The sequence below is a fragment of the Pinus tabuliformis genome, chromosome Q, assembly GCF_031772625.1.
Source record: "Pinus tabuliformis cultivar Carrire ecotype Pingquan chromosome Q, CPIR1, whole genome shotgun sequence".
Lineage (NCBI taxonomy): Eukaryota > Viridiplantae > Streptophyta > Pinopsida > Pinales > Pinaceae > Pinus > Pinus tabuliformis.
The window spans coordinates 631996882-632005694 of record NC_142296.1 but is presented as its reverse complement, the minus strand read 5'-3'; the positions used below and the strand labels follow the sequence as shown (position 1 = coordinate 632005694).

Genomic DNA, 8813 nt, shown 5'->3' with positions numbered 1-8813 from the left:
ACTTATGCAGCTTTTTTAATTGCCTCTACATCAGGTAAATTTTGTTAATTCTTCTTCATCAATTTCTCTATGGGGTATTGTCATTGATACAATGACAATACCCCACAGAGAAAAAGTAATCAACATAATATTACTCCATCTAAAATATGATCTATATTTTGATTCCTGGTAGGTAATAGTACCGACTGAACTATTATGGCGAGAAAGAGTCTCATTCAGAGAGAGAAGAAGAGACAAGCACTGGAACAGAAATATAATTTAATTCGTTAATCTTTGGAGGAAAAAAACAAAGTGTCATCATTGGATGACAAATAGGAAATTCGTAGAAAATTGCAATCTTCACCACGTAATAGTGCACCTACACGTCTCCATTGATGTTTTTCTTTGATTGGAAGACCTAGAGCCAACTATCGAGACTTTGGATTGTCCGGACACATACTCTGTGAGATGGCCCACGCATGTTTATTGCCCAGGATAACAAAATTGATTTGGTAGGAAAAGAAAAAAAGTAATTGAAGTTTCTTGTGATAATGGGATATAGTACCCCTATCCCTATATAGGGATAGGGGTACTATATCCCATTATTGTTTGGTATACCCATTCTGATTATGATATAAATCAATGGTGCGGAGTAGAGTAGTTTGGTAGCTCGTAAGGCTCATAACCTTGAGGTCATGGGTTCAAATCTTGTCTCCGCCAGACCAGAACATACGAAGTATTTTGGTCCGGAAAGGATTGCTCTCTCACTTATAATTCAATTTATAATTGAATTATAAGTGAGGAAAAGAAACAATCAATACATGAACTATTCTTTTTCATATTCCATGTGAAGGGCGGGTAGCGGGGATCGAACCTGCATCTTCTCCTTGGCAAAGAGAAATGTTACCATTCAATCATACCCGCATTTCAATTATATGAATATATAGATATCCATATAATTGAAATGGAAAATACATATATCTTCAATCCCATTCGTAAGTAGATACCATTTTTGAATGGTCTAATTATTAATTCAATTACAGATATGGAAAACCCCTCCTCCTTGGGCCTGAAGTAAAATGCCCTTCAGAAAAGCTATAAAGCCCTCCAGGAGGAGGGGGAGGGAGTGTGAACCTAAAACATCTAGAACATATCTAAGATATGAAAGAATTAAGGATACCTACAAAAAGGACTGATCCGATCCATAATGATACACCCGAAAATACAACATTTTTGCTACTTGACCAACCATCGGGAGAGGCAAGTGCAACAGGTACACCAATCACTAGTAAAAATGAAATAGCAATTAATGCAAACATAGCCGATTGGAAAGCAATAGTCATGGTTGTGATCTTACAAGCTCCCAACAGATTGAATAGACTATACCATTCGATCCCCAATTTTCAATTCTGATCAAATGCATTATGGAAAGGATTTGACCATAAACTGATCGAGCTTTCAAACTTTTTCAATTTGATATTTGAGTGTGAGAGGAGAGGGAAATTCGTTTCTTTTTTTTTTCCATTCCAGATGATGAAAAATCATCATATGTCACAGGTATAGTTGGTATCGACCCGACTTTATGCTTATAGTTAGGGATTATACGAAGGGGTAGAATAAAAGTTGTCCCCGGGAGAGATGGCCGAGTGGTTAATGGCTCCGGTCTTGAAAACTGGTATAGATAAAAAAAACTATCGAGGGTTCGAATCCCTCTCTCTCCTTTTGTTTTTAAACAATTGCATTTACCGGTCCAACAAAAAAAAATAGAATAGCTCGGCTGTATATAGCCGAGCTACAAGGATCCAGTTGGAAAAAGAGTATTTGAAAAGACTCCTATCCTGCCGATATGGGAGATAGATGTAATGAAATTGAATCAATTTTTCTTCCATCTGGTTTGATATATTGTTTCAGTTAAAAGGAGTCATGGAAAGGACAGGTTCGAAATCACGATCAATCCCTTTCTCAAATCCTGTTGCAGCTGCACGAGCCCATCCTGCATGCCACAAATGACCTAAGAAGAAGAAAAATCCTAGAACGAAATGGGAGGTGGATAACCAACTTTGGGGAGAGACATAATTCACCGCATTGATTTCGGTAGCTACAACACCCACATAATTTAAAGAACCTAAAGGAGCATGAGTCATATATTCTATTGAACGTCGTTCCTGCCAAGGCCGTATGTATTTTCTCAACTTGCTCAGATCCAAACCATTAGGTCCCCTCAGGGGTTCCAACCAAGGAGCACAGAGATCCCAAAAACACATCGTTTCCCCTCCAAAGATAATTTCTCCAGTCGGAGAACGCATAAGGTATTTACCTAAACCAGTAGGTCCTTGGGCAGACCCCACACTAGCTCCAAGATGTTGGTCTCTAACTAAAAAAGTAAACGCTTGAGCTTGAGAGGCTTCTGGGCCGGTGGGCCCATAAAATTCACTGGGATAAACGGTATTGTTGAACCAAACAAAACAACAAGCAATAAAACCAAAGAGGGATAGAGACGCTAAACTATAGGACAAATAAGCTTCTCCAGACCATACGAATGCACGGCGAGCCCATGCAAAAGGTTTGGTTAAGATATGCCAGATACCACCAAAGATATAAATGGAACCTAACCATACATGTCCTCCAATTACATCTTCTAGATTGTCCACGCTAATGATCCATCCTTCTCCTCCGAAAGGAGATTTCAGTAAATAACCAAATATAGCACTTGGGTTAAGTGTCGGGTTCATAATTTTTCTTACATCTCCACCGCCAGGAGCCCAAGTATCATATACACCTCCAAAATACAAAGCTTTTAGCACTGGAAGAAAAACACCAACACCTAGCAAGATTAGGTGAATACCCAAAATTGTGGTCATTTTGTTTCTATCTTTCCATACATATCCAAAGAATGGAAAATATTCTTCTAAAGTTTCGGGTCCTATGAGTGCATGATAAATACCACCAAAGCCTAAAACCGCAGAAGAAATTAAGTGAAGTACCCCAAATACAAGATATGGAAAAGTGTCCACGATTTCCCCACCAGGACCGACTCCCCATCCTAGAGTAGCTAGATGGGGAAGCAGAATCAATCCTTGTTCATACATAGGTTTTTTCGGTACGAAATGAGCCACTTAGAATAGGTTCATTTCTCCGGCCCAGAATACAATTAATCCGGCATGAGCCACGTGAGCCCCAAGCAATTTACCTGACAAATTGATAAGTCGGGCATTACCAGCCCACCAAGCGAAACCAGTGGTTTCTTGATCACGACCAGCTAAAGCTATAGTTCCATTAAAAAGAATTTCCATAGGGTAGGACCTCCTCAGGGAATATAAGGTTTTCATGAGGCTGATCTTGAGCCGCCATCTAAGCACGAATACCTTCGTTCAGGAGAATATTTTTTGTGTAGAAAGTCTCAGATTCAGGATCTTCTGCTGCATGGATCTCCTGGGAAACAAAATCATAGGCACGTAGGTTTAGAGCTAGACCAACTACTCCAATGGCACTCATCCATAAACTGGTCACTGGCACAAATAACATGAAGAAATGTAACCAACGTTTATTGGAAAAAGCAACCCCAAAAATCTGGGACTAGAAGCGGTTAGCAGTGACCATGGAATAAGTCTCTTCGGCTTGAGTCGGGTTAAAAGCACAGAACGTATTTGCACCATCACCATGTTCAAATAAAGTATTTTCCACGGTAGCACCATGAATAGCGCATAGAAGAGAAGCACCCAATACTCAGGCAACTCCCATCATATGAAATGGATTCAAGGTCCAATTATGAAAACCTTGAAAGAAGAGGATAAAACGGAAAATAGCTGCTACACCAAAACTAGGTGCGAAAAACCAACCGGACTGTCCCAATGGATAGATCAAAAATACAGAAACAAAGACATTAATTGGAGCAGAAAATGCAATTGCATTATAAGGTCGCAATTTTATAGATCGAGCAAGTTCAAATTGACGTAACATGAAACCTATTAGACCGAAAGCACCGTGAAGAGCAACGAAGGTCCATAGACCACCTAATTGACACCAACAAGTCAAATCTCCTTGTGCTTTGAGACCCTATAATAGCAACAAAGAATGTGCTAAACTATTAGCAGGAGTAGAAACTGCGGCAGTTAGGAAATTACAACCTTTCAGATAGGAACTGGCCAATCCGTGAGTATACCATGAAATGACAAAGGTTGTACCCGTGAACCATCAACCTAAGGAAAAATAGGCACAAGGAAAGAGCAATAGACCAGACCAACCCACAAAAACGAAACGGTCTCTATGTAGCCAGTCATCCATAGTATCAAATAAAGTTTTTTCTTCTTTAGAAGACTCTCCAAGGGCTATAGTCATAGCGATCCTCCTATTTCACTATTTTGACCATTTCCGAGCACCCTATATGATCAAAAGGTATACGATGAATTGGGGACAATTTTTCATCCATCATCCTTTCAAAAAAAAATAGGGTTCCGAAGATTCGTTGTTGGAACAAATATTTGAAACTGGACCGAACCGATTCAATATAGGTAAATGCATGATCGCTCGATCCCGAGTTTTCAAAGTTCCTATCTGATCCTCGAATCACCTATTGAATAACATCGATGGAACAATTTAAGGGGAGGGAAGATTTCTGCCTTCCATTGACAAAATTATATTCACAATATATATTCCATTCAATATTTTTTATTCATTCTCGTCTTGAACCTTCTGCAATGCAACAAAATGAAAAGGAGTATTTCTATTCTCTCTCATCCATCTCTATGTATACTACATCGTGGTCCGATATGAATGAGTCTACGGGCAGGAACGAGTCAATTTTTTCATAACTCATAGAGCTAAATGAAATGACTCCAAAGTTCTTCTCCTTCTATAGCAAGAAGTTATATATTGAACCATTGTGATCCAAAAGTGAAACCCTTTTTATCCCTTTTGTTTTCTCTTTTCACATCTTAATTTCGATCTGTTTCTCACCGGTGTAATCACCATACGATACATTCATATGAAAATATTTAGTACATCGTAACAGAATCACATATTTTATTTGTGTATCAATTTCATCTAAATAGAGAAAATACGTTGTCCATAATTCGGCTTGGAATGGACTTACTTCAGGATCTATATCTCTTTCTGTCCAGGGAAGGGAGAAGAGATCATAAAAATTGATCCGACGAAACATTCAATCAACAACCAAATAGGGAGTTCGATCAACTAAATAAGATCGATTAATTTCAGATAGGAAAGGTCCACTTTCTAAATCTCCATCAAATTTCAATACCATAGTAGCTTATATATTCATAAGCCAATGGGTCGGGTTCACTTACTTCTCCTCCGTTTTTTCCACTTCTTTTGAAGACTGGTAATTTGAAATTACCAGGTATCCATAATACCTCTGATATGTTCAAATTTGACAAAGATCGAGTAAACTATATACTGATCCTATAGTATCAGGATGAAGAAGACTATTATTGATAAAAATATAGTGGTCCTCCCCCCATATTAGTTGTGAGACTCCGTCATAACAAATGTTTTTCCTGAAACCTATCATGACAGATAATTTTCGTCCCTGAAAAAGGGTTTTCATCTTGAAAAGATGTGGATCATACAATGAGAAATGGACACCTGAGCCTTCTTTCTTCGTGGAAAACATGAGCCCTTTATCAGACTTGAACCGATGACTTACGCCTTACCATGGTGTTACTCTACCATTGAGTTAAAAGGGCCCCCTCATCATATATGAATGAGTGAGTCTACTATGGTAGATGGACAACAAATTGGATATGGATGATCCATCTATCTTTATAGATATCAAGTTGAGAACATATATTATAGTAGCTCGTAGGGTAAGGATCGCTATACTGGAAACTCCGGGCTGAGCTGATAAAAAACGAATGGAGGCAAGTTATGCCTGAGAGAATTTGCTGAAATATGTTCGTGAGTCCTTCCATCTCTTTTATGGCTCTATCGTCATGTTAGGCCCATGGGATTGACTGAGAGGGTAGGGATGGCTATACTGGAAACTCCAGGCTGAGCTTATATAAAGCAAATGGAGACAAGTTATGCCTAGAGATGATGTTGAATCAACCTTGTCCGCAAGGGAGCTATAAGTAATGCAACTATGAATCTCATGGAGAGTTTGATCCTAGCTCAGGATGAACGCTCGCGGCATGCTTAACACATGCAAGTTGGACAGGAAGTGGTGTTTTCAGTGGCAGACGGGTGAGTAACGCGTAAGAGCCTGCCCTTGGGAGGGGAACAACAGTTGGAAATGACTGCTAATACCCCATAGGCTGAGGAGAAAAAGGAGGAATCCGCCCAAGGAGGGGCTCGCGTCTGATTAGTCAGTTGGTGAGGCAATGGCTTACCAAGGTGACAATCAGTAGCTGGTCCGAGAGGATGATCAGCTACACTGGGACTGAGACACGGTCCAAACTCCTACGGGAGGCAGCAGTGGGGAATTTTCTGCAATGGGCGAAAGCCTGACGGAGCAATGCCGCGTGAAGGCAGAAGGCCCATGGGTCATGAACTTCTTTTCTCAGAGAAGAAAAACGACAGTATCTAAGGAATAAGCATCGACTAACTCTGTGCTAGCAGCCGCGGTAAGACAGAGGATGCAAGCGTTATCCGGAATGATTGGGCGTAAAGCGTCTGTAGGTGGCTTTTCAAGTCCACCGTCAAATCCTAGGGATCAACCCTGGATAGGCGGTGGAAGCTACCAAGCTGGAGTACGGTAGGGGCAGAGGGAATTTCCGGTGGAGCGGTGAAATGCGTTGAGATCAGAAAGAACACCAACGGCGAAAGCACTCTACCAGGCCGACACTGACACTGAGAGACGAAAGCTAGGGGAGCAAATGGGATTAGATACACTAGTAGTCCTAGCTGTAAACGATGGATACTAAGTGTTGTGCGTATCGACCCGCGCAGTGCTGTAGCTAACACATTAAGTATCCCACCTGGGGAGTATGTTCACAAGAATGAAACTCAAAGGAATTGACGAGGGCCCACACAAGCGGTGGAGCATGTGGTTCAATTCGATGCAAAGCAAAGAACCTTACAAGGGCTTGACATGCCGTGAATCCTCCCAAAAGAGAGGAGTGCCTTCGGGAACGCGAGCACAGGTGGTGCATGGCTGTCGTCAGATCATGCCATAAGGTGTTGGGTTAAGGCCCACAACGAGCGCAACCCTCGTGTTTAGTTGCCAGCATTTAGTTTGGAACCCTGAACAGACTGTCGGTGATAAGCCGGAGGAAGGCGAGGATGATGTCAAGTCATCATGCCCCTTACGCCCTGGGCGACACACGTGCTACAATGACCAATACAAAGGGTCACAACCCCACGAGGGCAAGCTAACCTCAAAAACCCAGCCTCAGTTTGGATTGCAGGCTGCAACTCGCCTACATGAAGCCAGAATCGCTAGTAATCGCCGGTGAGCCATATGGCGGTGAATCCGTTCCTGGGCCTTGTAAACACTACCCATCACACTATGGGAGCTGGCCATGCCCCAATTCGTTACCTTAACCACAAGGAGGGGGATGCCGAAGGCTAGGCTAGTGACTGGAGTGAAGTCGTAACAAGGTAGCTGTACTAGAAGGTGCGGCTGGATCACCTCCTTTCAGGGAGAGCTAATGCTTTTTGGGCTTCTTCGTTTGACACTGCTTCTGGAAGGATTCACATCTGAGTAAAGCTTGTAGATGGAAGTATTCTTTCGGGTCTCGACAGTGAAGTGAAACCATGAGTTTATCATCCCAAGTTGGAACAAGTTGATAGAATCCCATCTCCCATTTGCCTCCCCATGTTGCCACCCAGGCAGGGACATGGGGTAGCAGAAAAAGAGTTAGGGTTTCTCTTTTGCTATTTTGGATATATTGAGGCCTCCATCCCCGGGAGGCTTGCACAATGGGCTATTAGCTTATTTCCTATATTGGTTCTTCCAATATATTGGTGTTGGTGTAGGGGTAGGTCTCCATACCTAGAGGTCTGCACGATGGGCTATTAGCTCAGCGGTAGAGCGCGCCCTTGATAATCGCGTCGTTGTGCCTGGGCTGTGAAGGCTCTCAGTCACATGGACAGTTCAATGTGCTCATTAGCGCCTGACCTGGAGATGTGGATCATCCAAGGAACATTAGCGTGGCGTACTCCTCCTATTTGTTCGAACCGGGGTTTGGAACTGAACTTATCCTCAGGAGGATAGTTGGGGCGATTCAGATGAGATCGAATACAGACCCAACTTTCTATTCATTTGTGGATCTGGGCGGTCTGGGAGTGCCGGTGGTTATCCACCTCGGATCCTCTCTTCTCGAGAATCCATACATCCCTTCCCAGTGTATGGATGGCTATCTCTCAAGCACAGGTTGAAGTTCATCCTAGATGTGGAAAATAGAGCACCTAACAACGCATCTTCATAGACCAAGAACTACGGGATCACCCTTTTCATTCTAGGTAAGGTGACGAAGGGATCATACCATTCGAGCCTTTTCATGCTTTGGAGGTCCGTAGGAAATAGAAATCGATAGGATCTCCTCATTATTCCCTAAAGGAATAATGTGAAATCAAATTCTATCAATTCATTTTCCATAGGGCCCAGTAGATTGGATCTAGTCATAAGAATAGAAGAATGCTTGGTGTAAATAAAAATAACTCCTTGGTCTTCGACCCCCCACTACGAACAGCCCTTGGATCAGTGCAACAGATGGGATGTCTTTATCCATATCCTCACATGGGAGCAGAGCGGGTTCGAAAAAGGATCTTGGAGTGTCATGGGGTTGGGCCAGGAGGGTCTTTCAATGCCTCCTTTTCTCATCAAAAGTGATTTCCATTTGCTCACCGTTGGCTCGGTGAGGAAATAAAAAGAA

The 8813-nt window shown here is 42.1% G+C and overlaps 1 pseudogene; it reads left to right on the top strand.

Moving 5' to 3' along the window:
• The first annotated feature begins 6090 nt into the window (after positions 1-6090).
• Positions 6091-7569, top strand: LOC149221053 (18S ribosomal RNA; annotated as a pseudogene).
• The last annotated feature ends 1244 nt before the right edge of the window (positions 7570-8813 follow it).